The sequence below is a fragment of the Gavialis gangeticus genome, unplaced genomic scaffold (genome assembly GCF_001723915.1).
Source record: "Gavialis gangeticus isolate Ggan-Ray unplaced genomic scaffold, GavGan_comp1, whole genome shotgun sequence".
NCBI classification, from domain to species: Eukaryota; Metazoa; Chordata; order Crocodylia; family Gavialidae; genus Gavialis; species Gavialis gangeticus.
Window position 1 is genome coordinate 139226855 of NW_017728992.1, and position 17632 is coordinate 139244486.

The 17632-nt window shown below is 42.0% G+C and overlaps 1 long non-coding RNA gene across 2 annotated transcripts in view; it reads left to right on the top strand.

The window, feature by feature from the left end:
- LOC109304976 overlaps nucleotides 1–17632 on the top strand; it is a 260039-nt gene that overhangs the window by 73801 nt on the left and 168606 nt on the right. For both annotated transcript variants that reach the window (XR_002099522.1, XR_002099523.1), the window contains exon 6: nucleotides 14491–14712. This is a non-coding gene — a long non-coding RNA (uncharacterized LOC109304976). The remainder of the gene's footprint in view (nucleotides 1–14490; nucleotides 14713–17632) is intronic.

A 17632-nucleotide genomic window follows, 5' to 3' on the forward strand; every position in this document is an offset into this window, starting at 1 on the left:
AACCTGTACAGCCTTCACAAGAGAAGGCTGAGGGGGGACCTGGTGACTGTCTATAAACTTACTAGGTGGGACCAGAAGGGTTTGGGAGAGACCTTGTTTCCCCTAGCACCCCTGGCATAACAAGGAATAACGGCCATAAGTTGTTGGAGAGTAGGTTTAGATTAGACATCCGTAAGAACTACTTCACAATTAGGGCGGCTAGGATCTGGAACCAATTTCCAAGGGAAGTGGTGCTGGCTCCTACCCTGGGGGTCTTTAAGAAGAGGCTTGATGCCTACCTAGCTGGGAACATTCGAGCCCAGTTTTTTATCCTGCCCAGGAGGGGGTTGGACTTGAAGATCTACAAGGTCCCTTCCAACCCTACTTCTATGATTCTGTGAAGCCATGTAAATGGTACGATGTGATTTCCACTGTTCGCATGCCGCCAGGTATAGCCTCAACTATATAGCTGACCATCTTAAGTGTCATAGTGTTCTGTATTTCCCTATTGGCAACAGCTAAATGGTGTTTTAACCATTGTTGTCATAAATCTGTCCATGCTATACAAGTTAAATTTAAAGATCCCTCCCCATTCCCTGATGTAGCGCATGTAGCTTTAACATCTCAACAGTGCTATTACAGTGCTTCAGCAAACAACGGGTGGAGTGTGACAGCTGAAAATTATGTCTGTGTGGTGAAGGTGCTTGCTGAACACTCTGTGAAGATTAGACCAGGTGTTTCTTGTTGTTTGTTTATGTATGAAGCTGCATGTTGCCGCTAAGAGTTTAATTAAAGTAAAAGATTAGTGAGGCCTTGTATGTAGTGACACAGTTAAAATTAACCTTATCAGAAAAATGAAAAGGCTTGTACTGCTATTGGTTAGTCATAAGGAAAGTTTGTAGTGTAAAAATATAAGTGGCTGTGAGTCAACAGCCTAGCTCAGAAGTTATAAATTAGCTAGCACATCCAGAAATTAGCCAAAAGAAAATGCAGTACTGTAAGAGAAGCTACTAATTTAGAAATTAGCTGCTGACCTGGATTTGGTGGGCCTGTGGATCTTGAAGAGGCTGGAAACTAAATACCAGTGTCCTTCCCGGTTCTCCTCAGACAGCGCAGGCTGGGGATGCCTGACTTCACTGAGCTTTATAGAAGAGGAACTTGTCATACATCAGGCATCAGAGGGGACTGCTGATAAGTTGCTGACATGATTTTGTTATTGTCTGTCATGTTGTCTTGTTATACTATGCATAGTCGTATGTTTGTTAAGTCAATAAACCTTTCTTACCTTTTTACTCCCAACCACTCTCTCAATCATGAACCCTCCTTGGGCAGCTGGGACAGCTGCCAACTCACACAGGCCTACTCCCTGATGCTGGGCTTACTGTGCCCCGGACCTTAAGAAGTGGCTATACAGCTGGGAAACCCAGCTGCATCTCCAATTTAAGTTTGTAGGACACCCATGGAAGCAGTAGCTAGGGAGCTGGGAGCTCCTCCCATCCAATGCATGGTGACTTTTAAAAGGCATGGCTACAGCCCAGCTTGAGGCATGCTTTTTTAAAGCTCCCCAGGCACCAGAACCCAAAGACTGGGGAGTCTTCCCTCCATCTCCATATGTGGAAGTGGCAGCAGGGAACTCCCCATTCCCCAGCTGCTGCTTCCATGAACCCCTAGTTTCCAGCTGCATGCCTGCCTTTTAAACGTGCAAGGCCCAGGAGCCCAATTTCAGGGAGAGGCTCCCTGATTTGAGGCTCGTGGCACCTGCATTTTAAATAGAAGGTATACCACTGGGAGCCCCAAAGACATGCTTGGGTTCCCATGGATATGCTTATGGGAGCAGCAGTTGCGTAGCAGAGATTCCCCACTTTCCAGGTGCATTTGCTACCTTATCATATGGGGCATGTGAACAGACAGGGCAAGACAGGAATCCTGCTCGCACTAGGGAAACCCTGCAGGCTCTTGATGCAGGGCTCCCCAAGTGCTGGCAGCTGGCAATCACGCAGTTGGGTTTTGAGAAACTTTATACCCTATCCCCAAAATTGTATGACCTGCCATGCATGTCTGGCATAAATAGTAATGGGGCATAACATTCCTTAAACCCCTACTGTGAAATTGCCTTGACTTCTGCCAGCTGCTGTAGATATAAATCTGTACTTAGGGTGCTCAGGGCGATTACCTTCTCACTCAGTAGTAGCTGCCGCCTTTTCTCCAAAGGTTACTACAAAGAAATACACAAGTTCATGAGCAATTCCACATTTTCTTGTAGTGTCTTCTGCTTCCCTTCATGGTTCTTTATTAGCTGTTATAAGTCCACCTTTTAGCTCAACCTAGCCAGTGCAAACTGATAACTAGCTTTAAACTGCACATCAAGAGCTGATTCTAGGTCTGGATTACTATGCTTCTTTCCTTAGGGTAAGTTCTTCAGCTGGGCCTTTCAAGCTGTTCTGCTCATCTCCCAAAGGAATTTTCTCCTTAAAAATAGAGCATGCTCTTTTGTATTGCAAACTGTTATTAACTGATTTTCTTCCTTCTGGGTCTGTGTTGATTATTTTATAGAGCTAGGGTATAAAACTTTTATAAATATCCTGGCTAGCCCAATTCCACATCAACTGACTGTGGCCTGCAACTCTTCAGCTTCCTTCAGGACCCAGTGTTTTGGTAAAATCATAGAAAATTGGTTGGAAGGGATCTCAGGAGGTCATCTAGTCCAACCCCCTACTCAAAGCAGAACCATTCCCAACTAGATCATTCTAGCCAAGGCTTTGTCAAGATGGGTCTTAAAAACCTCCAAGGATGGAGAGTCTACCATCTCTCTAGGTGATTTGCCCAGTGCTTCACCACCCTCCTAGTGAGAGAGTTTTTCCTAATATCCAACCTAAACCTCCTTTGCTGCAACCTGAAACCATTGCTCCTTGTTCTGTCATGTGCCACCACTAAGAACAGTTTAGCTCCATCCTTTTTGTAACCACCCTTCAGATAGTTCAAGGCTGCTATCAAATTCCCCCTCAGTCTTCTCTTCTGCAGACTAAATAACCCCAGTTCCCTCAGCCTCTCCTCCTAAGTCATGTGCCCCAGCCACCTAACCATTTTTGTTGCCCTCCCCTGGACTGTCTCCAACTTGTCCACATCTTTTCTATAGTGGGGGGCCCAAAACTGGACACAGTACCCCAGATGTAGCCTCACCAGTCTTTTATGTTGTTAGTCTTCTTTGTAACAAGAACACACTGTGGGCTTATATTCACCTTTTTATCCACTGTAACCCCCAGGTCCTTTTCTGAAAAGCTGCTGCTTAGCCAGCTGGTCCCAAGCCTGTAGCAATGCATAGGATTGTTCCATCCTAAATGCAAGACTTTGCACTTGTCCTTCATTGAACCTCATGAGATTTCTTTTGGTTCAATCCTCCAATTTGTCTAGGTCACTCTGAATCCTAGTCCTACCCTCCAGCTTATTTACTATACCCCCCACAGCTTGGTGTCATCCTTGAACTTGCTGAGAGTGAAATCTGTCCCACCTGCCAAATTGTTAACGAAGATATTGGAAAAAAAAAACTGGCCCCAGGACCTACCCCTGGGGCACTCCACTTGATACTGGCTGCCAACTAGATATTGAGCCATTGATCACTACCCTTTGAGCCTGACAATCCAGACAGCTTTCTATCCACCTTACAGTCCATTCATCCAGCCCATACTTCCTCAGTTTGTACATAAGAATGCTGTGGGAAGCTGTATCAAAAGCCTTGCTAAAGTCAAGGCGCATCAGATCCACTCCTCTCCTTGCAGCTACAGAGCCAATTCTTTCATCACAGAAGGCAATCAGTTTGGTCAGGCATGGCTTGCCCTTGGTGAATCCATGCTGACTATTCCTAATTACCTTCTCCTACAAATGCTTAAAAATGGATGCCTTGAGGATCTGCTTCATTTTTTTTTTCAGGGACTGAGGTGAGGCTGACTGGTTTGTAGTTCCCTGGATCCTTCTCCTTCCCATGATATAGGATATTTGGCCCATAATAGTGCCAAAGATGGGCACTATTATAGTTGCTCTTTTCCAATTGTCCAGGACCTCCCCCAGTTGCCACAAGTTTTCAAAGATATATTTAATATATTTCATAGTTATTAGGGCTGGAAGGGACCTTGCAAATTCAGTTGGTCCAGTCCCCTGCCTGAGGGGCAGGAAGTCAGCTAGGGTCAAATAATTCCAGCAAGATAGGCATTCAAGTGTGCCTATCTTGCTGGGATTATTTGCTAAAGGTGTCAAGATTAGGTGCTTCCACCACCTCTTGTGGGGAGTCTATTCCAGGCCCTAGGGATTCAGATGGTAAAGAAGTTTTTTGTTATGTACAGCCTAAAACAGTCTTCCAGGAGTTTGTGACTGCTGGACCTTGTCTTCCCTTGGAGTACTCTGGTGAAGAGATGTTCTCCCAGTTTCTGATGCACACCCCTTACATACATACAGGCTGCAACCAAGTCACCCTTGAGCCTACGCTTTTCTAGGCTGAAGAGTCCCATGGTTCTTAGTTTCTCATAAGGCCTTCTCTTGTCCTCTAATCATGTGCATGGCTCTCCTCTGGACCCTCTCTAAATTCTCCACATTCTTTCTGAATTGCGTAGCCCAGAATTGGATACAGTATTCTGCTGCGGCCTCACCAATGCTGAGTAAAGTGGGAGTATGAGTTCCTGGGTCTTGCTTGAGATGCATTGGTAGATGCAAGCCAGAGTTTTGTTTGCATTGCTGTATGTAGTGTCAGATTGGTGGCTTATGTTCATCTTGTGGTCAGTCATGACCCCCAAGTTTCTTTCAGTCCTGGTGAAAGCATAACACTGCTAAGCCTATAAGTGTGATGTAGATATTTTCTCCTGAGATGGAGCACCTTGCATTTCTCCATGTAAAACAATATCAGATTTTGATCATCTCACCTTGCAAGCCTGTTAAGGTCAGCCTGGATTGCCAACCTATCCTCTAGGGTGACCACGCTTCCTCAGAGTTTGGTGTTGTCAGCGAACTTAGCCAGTCCACTTTTGACACCAGAGTCCAGATAATTTATAAATATGTTGAAGAGTACATGTTCAGAAACATAGCCATGGAGGACACCACTGGTCTCCTTGCACCGTGTTGATATGGTCCCATCGACTATCACTCACTGGGTCCGTCCACGGAGCCAGTTCCTTAGCCATCAGACCATAAGGTTGTTGAGGCCACAGTTCCCCAAATTCACCATGAAGACATCACGGAACACCAGGTCAAAAAGCTTTCTTGAAGTCCAAATATATAATATCAACCTTTTCTCCTTTGTCCAGGTGATGCATCACCTGGTCATAGAAGGAAATGAGATTGGTCAGGCAAGACCTACCCGCAACAAAGCTGTGTTGGTTGTCTCTCAGAGTGTTGCCTTCTGGTAGACTGTATGGTCAGCAGCTCTGCAATCATATCAGCCATCTTCCTCAGCATCCTCAGATGCCTTTCATCCAGCCCACATGGACCCCCACTGTACATGTCCAGCTTTTCCAAATAGTCCCTAACCTGTTCTTTCATCACTCAAAGGTACTCACTTTCTCCCCAAACTGTGCTGCCCGGTGCAGTAGCCTGAGATCTGGCCATGCCTGTGAGGATCGAGTTGAAAAAGGCATTAAATACTTCAGCTGTTCCCTCATCATCTGTCACTAGATTGCCTCCCCCATTCACTAAGCTTTACTGAGTAAGGGACCCACACTTGCCTTGATCTTCCATTTGTTGCTAACATACTTGTAGAAACCCTTCTTGTTACCCTTCATGTTCCTTCCTAGCTGCAATTCCAGTTGTGCTTTGGCCTTCCTGATTTCATCCCTGTCTGCCCAAGCAATACTCTTATACTCCTCCCTAGTCATCTGTCCAAGCTTCCACTTCTTGTAAGTGTTCTTTTTGTGTTTAAGCTCACCAAAGAGTTCTGTGCTATGCCAAGCTGATCACTTGCCACATTTTTTATTTTTCCTGCACATCAGGATGGTTTGTTCCTCTGCTCTCAGTAAGGTTTCTTTAAAATAAAACAAGCTTTCCTGGACTACTTTCCTCCTCAGACTGGCCTTCAAGTGGATCCTGCCCATCAGTTCCTTGAGGGAGTCAAAGTCTGCTTTTCTGAAGTCCAGAGTCCATATTCTGTGTCTCTTCTTTCTTCTTTTTGTCAGGATCCTGAACTCAGTCATCTTATGGTCACTTCTGTTCAACAAGGCATCCGCTTCTACACCCCCCACCAATTTTTCCATGTTTGTGAGCAGCAGGTCAGGAAGAACAGGCCTGCTTTCAGTAGGCAGTAATAGTGCCCTTATCTCAGTCAGCCCAGCTATAGCCCATCTGGTGCTAACTCACCTGAGGGTTTAACTGTGGCCTCGAGACTCCCCTATAACTGCATCCTTGCCTCATGGGTATCAATCAATCATAATCCTTTCTTAGAGCTGCCTGACCCAGTAGGTCACATCCATAGTTTCATAGTTGGCAGGGTTGGAAGGGACCTCAGCAGATCATCAAGTCCGACCCTGTGACTTGGCAGGAAAAAGTACTGGGGTCAAATGACTCCAGCAAGGTGTTCGTCTAGCTTCCTCTTAAAGACCCCAGGGTAGGAGCCAGCACCACTTTGCTTGGAAGTTGGTTGCAGATCCTAGCCACCCTGACAGTGAAGTAGCGCCTCCTTGATGTCTAGTCTGAATCTACCCTCTGTCAGCTTGTGACCGTTATTCCTGGTCATTCCTGGCAGTGCTCAGGGGAACAGGGACTCCCCCAATGCCTGTTGGTCCCCTCTGACTAGTTTGTAACAGGCCACTAGATCCCCCCTCAGCCTTCTCTTGTGGAGGCTGAACAGGTTCAGGTCCTGTAGCCTCTCCTCATAAGGCCTGCCCTGCTGCCCCCTGATCATGTGAGTGGCCCTTCTCTGGACCCTCTCCGTGTTGTCCACATCCCTCTTGAAGTGCAGCGCCCAGAACTGGATGCAGTACTCCAGCTGCGGCCTGACCAGTGCCGCATAGAGGGGGAGTATCATCTCCTTGGACCTGCTTGAGATGCATCTGTGGGTGCATGACAAGGTACGGTTGGCCTTCCTAACTGCATCCCCACACTGCCGGCCCATGTTCATCTTGGAGTCAGTGATGACTCCAAGATCCTATTCTGCCTCTGCATTGATGAGATGGGAGTTCCCCAGCCTGTAGGTATGGTGCTGATTGTTCCTCCCCAGGTGCATCACCTTGCACTTGTCAGTGTTGAATCCCATCCTATTCTCATCCGCCCACCCCTGTGACCTGTCTAGGTATGATTGCAGTCTATTCCTTCCTTCTAGCATGCCCACATCTCCCCACATCTTAGTTTCATCAGCAAATTTGAACAGGGTGCTGTTTACCCCCTCGTCCAAGTCACTGATGAAGATGTTGAACAGTGCAGGCCCGAGGACCGAGCCCTGCAGAACCCCACTGCCCACATCCCTCCAGGTCGAAGATGACCCATCCACTACCACTCTCTGGGTGCGGCCCTCCAGCCAGTTGGTGACCCATTTGACTGTGTGGGTGTCGACACCACAGTCCCCCAGTTTCTTAATGAGAACGGGGTGAAAGTGTCGAAGGACTTCCAAAAGTCCAGAATGAATATGTTCACTGCTACCCCTGCATCAAAGGATTTGGTGACCTGGTCATAAAAGGCCACCAGGTTGGTCTGACAGGACCTGCCACTAATGAACTCCTGTTGGTTGCCCCTAAGCATAATCTCCCCATCATGCCCCTTGTGGACATGTGCCAGAATAATTCTCTCGAAATTAAGGACCACAAGACTGGTTTGATGTGTTTCACCTTTTTGTCAAGGTCTTCAGAATAGTTTTTCCAGCCTGATTTCTTAAAATTCAAGTGTCTATGCATTGGTACCATATTTGGAATTATGGATGATGTGATAGTGATTGGTCTGTGCTGTGTGTTAGGAATGGGTCTTTTTTGCATATAACTTCTATATTGCTGTAGACAAAGACGAAGTCTGGATTATAGCTTTGTCTTCATTGGGAGCTAGTCAAAGACCCAGATACCCTTGAGTCATTGATCAGGCTTAAGTGGTATGCCTCAGCCCACATCTTGACCAAGTTGCCATTTTCATTGTTTTTACTGTAACTCTATGTGACTCTATGGCTATTAAAGTCACCAATGAGTATGCATTTTTTTTTATCAAGTTTTCTTAGGCTCACAAAGGCAAAATGCTTCCCTGGAGGCTCATAAATGGATGTTATGAATTGATGGTCTAGATTTCAGTGTTGTTTTATTCTGTTATAGATGTTGTGTTGATGATGAGCTCTGGTTTTATGAACATAGCACTACCATATTTTTTCCACTGCCTTTCACTGACTAATCTCACTCCAGGAATCAGTGGGTCACATATGTCTAGGCATCAAACCTGTGGGTTCCAGCCTATTTGCTTGTCGCTGCAGCCTTTAGCCTGGGCCACCTTATTCTGACATTGGCCCTTGCGGTAGCAGCCATTTGACTGGACCCCACCCCCCTGGGCCCCCTAATCTCATGTGGTCTATATCACTCTTCCCTGGCTTTCAGCTCTCACTGGACTAAACATACTTTCTGGCCTTTAGGCCACAGAGGGTCTACACTCTCTCCAGCTGCGCTCTCCTGACTCTTGAGAAACACTCAACCCCTCTTTGGTTTTCCAGCCCCTCAGGGGGTTAAAACTTTACAGGGTGCTTTAAGGCACCTGTGACATGGGTTTCAAGCCACTCCTCCTATGGGCAGGTCTATCCCAATCAAAAGAAAAAAAATGCAACCTGTTCAGGTACTCACAACACAGAATAACCTGAACTAAAATCATCCTCACTCCGGGCAAACTGAGGACACAAAATGGGGCTTCTTTGTCTTTGCATGCCAGGGCTGCCCTTACCATGACACCTGATTCTACAGCAACCTGCTGAGAGCTCCTTATCCTTCCCTAGTGAGGGCTAGAGTGACTCTGCTGGCAAGTATTTTATACCTGTAGGTCCTCCCACTTCCAGCTAGCCCATCCTAGTGCTCAGCACAAACACAGTGGTCCCTCATTAGTCCTTTCCACCCTGCTTGGTTTCACTATGCCTGTGGCAGGGCTGTTGTTGATTACCAATATTTTACCCTGTGGCTGCTTGCTTCCAGGGGCTCTTCCTTAGTGCCATTATTGTCTGCATTTTTATCCCTTTGGGCCACAAAGGCCCTACTCTTTAAAGACCCTTGCAAGTTTTCCTTGGCCCCCAGCTTTCTCCTAGTAACAGGGCAACGGCTCCCTGTTACAGTGTGTTTATGACACAAGGTGATTGAAATAAAATAAAAATTGTCCTAAAAGGGAGAAGCTGGAGGATGTTAGAAGAAGTAACCAGAGTGAAAAACCTTGAACAGAGGAAAGGTGTGGAATTCCAAAAGGTTGGGGAGAAATTCTGGAGTAGAAAATGCAGAGAGGGGAATTTAGAAAAAATAAGTATAGTAGTGGGGCTCTGGAGGAAGAGAAGAACAGAAGAAGAGTATTAAGATCCTTGTAGCATGAAGAAAAGGAATTATAAGATTTAAATGTGGTTATGTATGTCTATACAGAGCTGTTCTAAAGACTAAATCCCCAGGTTATAAACATGAACTACAGGAGAAAAGGTGAGTGAGAAAAAGGTTAAGAACTCTGTTTTGACAATGCTGAGCTTAAGCTAATGAGTAGATATCCATGAAGCAATGTTAGATCTTTTTTTTGAAGAAAAAGCACTAAAGTAGTGATTTGAGAGGTAGGAGGGGACTGAAAATATCACAGTGTCAGACAAGCAGAGGGAGTATGAAATCTCAGGAGAAGTATGTTCAGTGTTCTCTAAAGCAACCAACAGGTTGAGGAGGATGAAGGTTAAATATCTGTCCTAATGCTAAGAAGGGAAAGTCAACTGGAGAATGTACAGGCAGTTTCAAGAAGTTATAGAGGTTGGAAGTTAGACTGGCAAGAGTCTTGGATAGAACTGAAGACAAGATGCTTCAGGAAGCAGTTGTAGACAGTATGTTCAGTGATTTCTCAGGTGAAGGGAGGGGATTATGGTATGTTATTGGTAGACAGAATGAAGGGTGGGTTTCTTATGCTTGAGGGGGAGATAAGCCATACTTTTTATTGTGAGAGAAATGAGCCTGATGAGCGTGAAAGGTAGAGGAGAAAAGTAGGAGGGGGTGAGAGTAGAACCAATTAGATCAGGAAACCTAATGAAAAAAGGAAGTGTTTGGATAGGTGATTTCAAGAGGAGAGGAACAAACAAGAACTCAGATTCATTGACAAAGGAAAAGCAAAATAGGCTAGTAGGAGGGAGGGAAGGAAGGCGGTGAAATGGTGGAGAGAGTGCAAAAGGGAAGTCCTTTCGGATTTTGCTATTTTGAATGATAAATTTGGTTAGATCCTAAGAGGAAGGAACTGAAAGTAGTGAAAGGTCTGATAGAATTGTGGGTATGAGAATCAGTCAGTGAGCACAGGGAAGTAGTGTTGCTTTATTGCAATATGATGGAACCAGAGGAAGAGAGAGGATATGTGATGTAGAGGACAGCTGCATGATCTTAAAAGGAGTTGTTGAGAAGAAAATGTTTAGTTCTGTATTAGAAAGCTTGTGCTGAGTTATTAGTGTCAAGGGGCTGGCTCTTGTTGACAGTGTTACATCCTTGCAAAGTAGTTGGTGGGCATATTATTTTAAATGAAAAACAGAATTATTGTGTATTTGTTTCATGTGCTACAAGATACACAGTTTAAAAGGGTTTTAGGGTGTATGCTTTTAACCATAAATAACAAAAATAAATATACTACCTGAAAATTTGCAAATGTGCAGTACCAGTTTTGCAATTTTCCTTTATGTTCAGTCACATGAGCAGTTTGGAGTAGATTCTATGCACTGTTTTCCACGAAACTATCATATATGGGTATATCTGTATTGGATCCTTTCATTAGAAAATATTATTTATTTCCTTTTGGGACCATTAATACCACAATTTTAACCGTTTCATTGGAATTTTCACAGTTCATTGCATGAACATTGGATGTAAAATTATCTGGATTTGTATCACTTTCATTGCACATTGTGATTACCAAGTAAAGAATTGTGTACCAAGTCTTTACCCACTTGGAAACACAACAGTGTGGGGAAAAATGAAAGTAGATTTTTTCCTTATTGAATTGTTCCATCATTTTTGACATATTTTTTTATCTGTCAAAAATAGATATACAATTTTTATTCAGTACTGAAGTGCACAGAGAGATATGCATTTCATTTTTTAACAATGTGGGAGTTGCAACAATCTTTTTGATTTGTATTGGCTCATGAATAAGTCAGTTTTTGTATGTTGGATAATATAGAATCTATTCAAACCTACATCCAAAGCATGTGAATATGAATGGTTTTCCTTCCACAGAATCCATTACAGCCTAATAGTAACAGAAAGGCATGCCAGTTGCCAAACTTTTAACAGTTTCTTAGTTGTGATCACTATTTCTTTTTCTGAATTATTGTTTAATTTGGGCAACTGCTGTAAATCAAGCCCCATGTAAACTTTTCTCATAGGGCAAATAAAAATGGTGCTGTTAAGTTTTCATCTAGTCTGAGGCAATGTTGTAATTGAAAAAAATTACACCATTAATCCACAGGCTATGATAGTGTTAGAAGATACATTCTGAACTACACTTATTAATTACTAATATAGACCCATCTAAATGTTACTTTTTTCAGTGTATTTTTGTTTGTATACATCTATCAACATTTGGAAATTGGATGCACAAACTTAAGTCCTTAACTCTACTGGGCGACTTACTGCTTTCCCAGTAGAAAATGCCAGCCTACAGACATTCATTTAGTTTCTCTGGGATGAAACATACCCTGTTTGGGAGAAGGTTCTTCCAGGTTGATATCTAGAAGAACTGTTCCAGGTTGACTTCCCTGTGAGGGAGTTTCTCTTGCTAGAATGAACCCCTGTATGCTTTGCTTCTCTGTGATTAGGAGAATTCAAGCAGCAGTTTCCTCTGTGCTTTCTCCAAACTGGGGGACTCTGGTCAGGGGAAGTTTGGGGGGCATTTCCCCACATTTCGACTCCTCCCAATAATGGAGGAGCTGAGCTGAGCTGCTGCTGCCCCCTGTGAACCTTCCTAACATGAGGAAACACCCTGTCTGGAAAACGCCAAGGGAGAGTTGTCGTGCACCTTCCTTCTGGTTGGAAGCCAGCTCTAAAAATGAATAGGTGTTCTTACCCTATCTTTAGCCACAAGATCAATCCTCAGTGCTGAGCACTTTGGTCGTATCTAGGAAACCACTTGAGTAAAGAAATAATTCCACTGAAGCCAGTGGGACTACTTGTATGCTCAGTTTAAGCTTGTATTTAGAAGCTATGCTGGATCAGGCGAAAGTGCTGATCATCTTGCAGGACAGATCCCCTGACAAGGTAGTATAGTAACTGGAATCCTTCTTTTCAGTAGCTACTGTTGTCTTCTACTCTAAACATCTTTACAGATGCTTCCTCCCAGACATATCATTGAGTCGGAATGTCAGAACCAGATTCAAAAGCAAACACACAGAAACTTGGTGTATAAAACAAAGGCAAATTGATTATTATTTTTTTCAGTTTTAAAGAGTACTAGAGCAGGAAATACTTAAATTCTTAAATGATCTGTGGAGTGTAAGGTGAAGATAGGGATAACTAACTACATTGTTAAATAGCTTGTTTTTTCACTTATTTATTTTAACCATATTTTTATTTAACATGTGTTTTTTGTATATTAGTGGGTTATGTTTTCTTTTGTTAGTATCTTAAATTGCATGTTACTACCACACTGCATTTCTCTTTGCTCTTTGCATTATTTGTCACTTTTAATATCTTTGGTGATTTTTGAAATATTTGGTCCTGGATCATTCTGCTGCAAATATGACCTGTCATTCCAACAAATGGACTGATTGAATCTGTCACACTGGTGGGATTTATAGTAAATTCACTGCAGCACAAGTGAAGCCATCAGAAGTTTTATTGTCTAAGTGGTTGCATAGGAGTCATCTGATTTAATCAAAATGCTGATGTTCCATTGTCCATTTAATTTTTAATTCAGTACAGTTACTTTTTGAAGTCCTATTTGCCTATAATCTGCATAGCACAGTCTCAGAATATTTTAAATATTAATTTTGTATTTACCTATCTTAACATAAATTTTAATATTCAGACAAAATAAAGCTCCTTTTCTTACAATGTATTTAAAATTTTGTATTTGCATATTCAAAATATTTTAATGAAATGGCATTTTCAAGCGATACTTGTCAAATATTGATTAGGTTATAGAAAATAAAAGTTTCTTTCAAGAAATCTGAAATGACTTCTTAATTTTATTTTTTTCCTTTAATTTCACTGACTACAAATACAATTTCTACTAATGAAACAAGAGAAACACTTATTACAAGTTATTGGTTAACAAAGGAACTTACATATAAGTTTTGCAATAATTTATTAATTTGTCAAATAGGTTATTTTAAGAATTGTTTTCCTCCAATTGGGTTATACCAAATTGTTTTTTGCAATGTGAATTCAGAGGTAGTATGTTATCCACCTATAGTAGAAAATACTGATTATGTTCCATAGCTTTAACATGTTTTGATTTTTATGTTTATTCTTTGTATATAATTGGTTGCTACAGGTTTTTGATTTTGGCATATTTTTTTAAATGTGGTTCACTTTATCACCTATTTTGCTTTGTTAAGCCTGATAGTTAACTTTCTTACTATGCCTATCTGAATCCTAAAACCGTAATAAAAATCATTTTAATAGTCCTGTAAAGCAGATCACATAAACCAAGAACATTTATTTTCATTGAAGGCACGTGCTAATTTTTTATTGAGAGATACATTAAACATTGATACATCCAACCTCTGATTGAACCTTCAGAGTTGTCACATATAGGGGCAGTTGAAGATTTATTACACAATATAAAATTAGGCGTATACAGTAAACCTGATAGTAAATGACCTTTGCAGACTGGAGATTACCACAGAGAACAGTTATTTTTGTTGAACAATAGAAAAGACTGGAAGAACATATATCCAGACATTCAACAATGAGTTGAATGAGGTTGAAATTGGAAATCCAAAAATGAAAAATAATTTAAAATAAAATCTGAAGCTTATACTGCAAGAAAAACAGGTATTCTATAAATATTGTTCTACTGATTTTGAAAAATCTCAAAATATAGGCGTCTCTGGCAACTTACATATATCAAGAGATATATATGTTTTGCTAAGCTACAATATAATGACTCAGACTAATTTAAATATTTCCAGACATAGTATAATAAGTTATGAAAGGCACTTGTAAAAGCTGACTATAAAAAAGCTGTTTTGAGCACGTTTAGTTTATAAATTAATGGAATATAATATGCTTTGGTCAAAATAAATATGTATTTAAATAGCAAGAAACTCTATAAGGTGGCAAAAAGGCTAAACTTCATTGTACTGTACTTAGATCATTACTTATTCTCCTATCTGTCTTTTCTGTTGATTTAAATACACAGCTGGAAGACCTAAAGACGATTGTTCAGCAGCACAGGCAGTCTTCAGTGGACAATCAAAATGTACCTATCACTGAAGTAGCCCACTGGCACGATGCCTTTGTGACTCTTAAATGTGATTTCACAGAACTTGAAAAGAAGCACCTTGAAGCTTTACTATAGCTCAGCCACAAAGTGTATGTGACAAAAGCTCGCAGCATAGAAATATCAAAAGCAACATCCAAGGTATTTTTCAAATGATACTGCATATTTAACTTAAATAAAACCTGTTTTTATTTATTTTTAAACTGTGAGAAAATCCCTCCAAGTACAAAAAAGCAAATCTATACAAGTTGGGAAACATTATTTAAAAAAAATAAACTTTCCTACTTACTCCATCAAAAACACAAGCTTTATATCAACCAGCACCATGTATCGAATGAAAAGATTGCACATGGGTGGTTTTCATTTATACTTCCTAAAATTGTGCTGTCCTTGACATTAAGAGATCTTGCTTATTTAGTGCAAGGGGGAAAAGAAAATGAAAAAGAACATGGCAACATATTGTAAGAATATAACATTTATTCTTCTCTGCATGAAGTAGTAATTTTGGTTTCTTTTAAGGTATATAAGTTAAATTTATAGAAGCATAGCTTTTAAACTGTCAATTTTTAAAATTAGTCTATTTAGTTAGAGACCAAAAATCTTGCCATTGAATGGTCTGTGGTCTCATGAAATGAACTGATGGTCTTCATTCTGTCACCAGTGGGCAACGTCTGTGTCAAAAAATCATCACGCTAGCGACCTTATTGCTACCTATGTTGAGAGTCTCACTAAGACAAAAAAAGAATATTCTTCACTGTTGAAACCTGCTAGCTCCCTGACAACCGTTTTGCTCAGGATAATTTCTGTTATCACAGTTAGGGGAGGGGAAGGGAGAATATGTTGGCCACAACATGATGCACCAGCAAAACATGCTGGGTCAGGCCCTAAACAAAGGAATGAAGATTAGTCAGATTTTACACACAATGCTGTAATTATGAAGTGCACTATCCCTGAGTTCATAGCTTCATTAAAGTTATTTTACACCAGCTGAAAAATTGATGCTACTGAATTTATTCCTTTGATAAGTGTCCTTTTTATTTTGGTTGCATTTTTCAAAACATGGTTGAAACACTTATGATCTAATGTTCTATGACTCCAGTATCCAGGGCTCTCTGTTTGTAAAACTTTGTATTGTTCATTCCTCTGCTCCAGTTGGATCTAAGGCTATGACCTCCAGTGTGCCTAGTTCAGTCCAGACATTAAACCTAATCCACTGCAGGGCTGTAGAATATTAATTAGAAGATGCAAATCATACTGCTGTATGTATTTACATAACCCATGCACCTTCACCCCAGAATTAGCTCCAGAATAGGGGTGCGTATCTTAAGCAGGGAGGATGATTTATTATCCCAGAATAGAAGCACAGAGAAGTGTTAAAATGGCTGCTGCTTTTCCTTCTCTTCTTTCCAGCGGCCAAGAGATGAGGAGTCCAGCAGGGGCAGATCCAGGGTTTAGCAGTGGTATAGTGGCATTCCCTTTTGATTCCTGTTTCCTCCAAGGTTTTAAAACCAACTGCGTGGCAGAAATGGTGGCATTTCTGTTTAGCCAATACTAAGGTTGTCAGTTGACTTAATGGCTCATTATAATCAACTTGATATCTACTAGTCCCTCTTCACCTCCACAGATGCTAATGGCCCTGTCTCCTTTTTAATGGTCTTCATGTTTCAAAAGTCAATCTGTCTTTTTTGGGCAGTTCTGCTATCTGTTTTTTACTCATGGTCTCTCTTCTATTTCACAACCCTGCAGACTATTTTTAGTTCTTTTCAAAATCATGGAGCCCAGCATGAGCAGCAAAGAGCTGCTGACAGTTCACCTGTGAAAGGGTTAAAACTGTAGCTTTTGCATGAGTGGGAAAGAGAGGGTGAGCTGAAGATTAGGCTCTGCCCCTTCTCTGTGTGCCCATAACCATGACATTTTCCCCCTTCATTTTGCCTTCCTCCAAACAAAGATGCAGGTCTTATTTTGGGGGCATATGGTATGCAAGAAAGTACAGTAAATATTACTACAAATTTTCCCTTACGTGTTGATTTAAGAGGTAGTAAGTCAGGGAAACCTTGAGTTACTGCTTTTGTGCCTTAGTAGCAAAGCTTCCTTGAAACCTCCTTTATAAGCATGGTCCTGATTGATATATAGGCTCATATGCTTTCCTATTGACAAGCAACTGAAACTTCGTTGTGGTAGGTCCTATGGTATGAAATTCTGTCTCATTACATTTTTCACAACTTCCAATCCTTTATTATGTGGATCTCTTTCCACTATACTCCAGTGAAACAAATGCAGCAGAGCAATATGTAACTCCGTGCACCAGAAGTGTGAAGCAAGGTGGCAGCCTGTTAATAGACTATATTAGCTCAGAGGGAAAGGGGGTTGCCTTCTTAAGAAGCAGAGTGCAGTCATAGTTCTGAGTTGTCTCACTGTCTTTTTTCTAAGTACTTTCCCCATTTACTTCTGGTTCTATTAATCCCACTTATTCCTTTCCCTTTTCCAGTCACCTCAACAGCAAAAAGTTCTAAGCTTCTTTTCCTGTCCCCCACTCACAAAAACTATCAGTGTTAATTTCCTGGATTTTTGGAGCAGTGTCCTGATGGTATAGGGTAAGATCATCTTCACTTCCATTTCCTCCAGTAGGGCTGTGCAAAGCTTTGGTCGCCGATTCGATTTGGAGGAGATTCAGCCCGATTTGGTGGCCAAATCTCCAAATCTGAATTGAATCAGGAGACCCATTAAAAGGTCCAAATCAAATCAGAAGCCTCTGAATCGATTCAGAAAAGATTCAGAGAGATTTGGAGATTTGGATTGGCCAGGGAGAGGCAGGCACAGCCGGGTGGCTGCAGGGTCTCCCGTGGCTCCTCCAGCTGTGCCTGCCTCTGCCCCAGTGGAGTGATCTGTAGGGACTATACCCTGCTTCTGCTTGCCCAGTCAGTGTGGTGGGGAGCACAATGGAGGTCAGCACGCTCTGGGTGGCAGCAGGGCATAGCCCCTGCTCCCAGTGCTGTTGTGACTGCATCAGTGCTGGGAGTGGGTTCTCTGCCCTGTCACCACTTCCCAGCTGGTGTGGGGG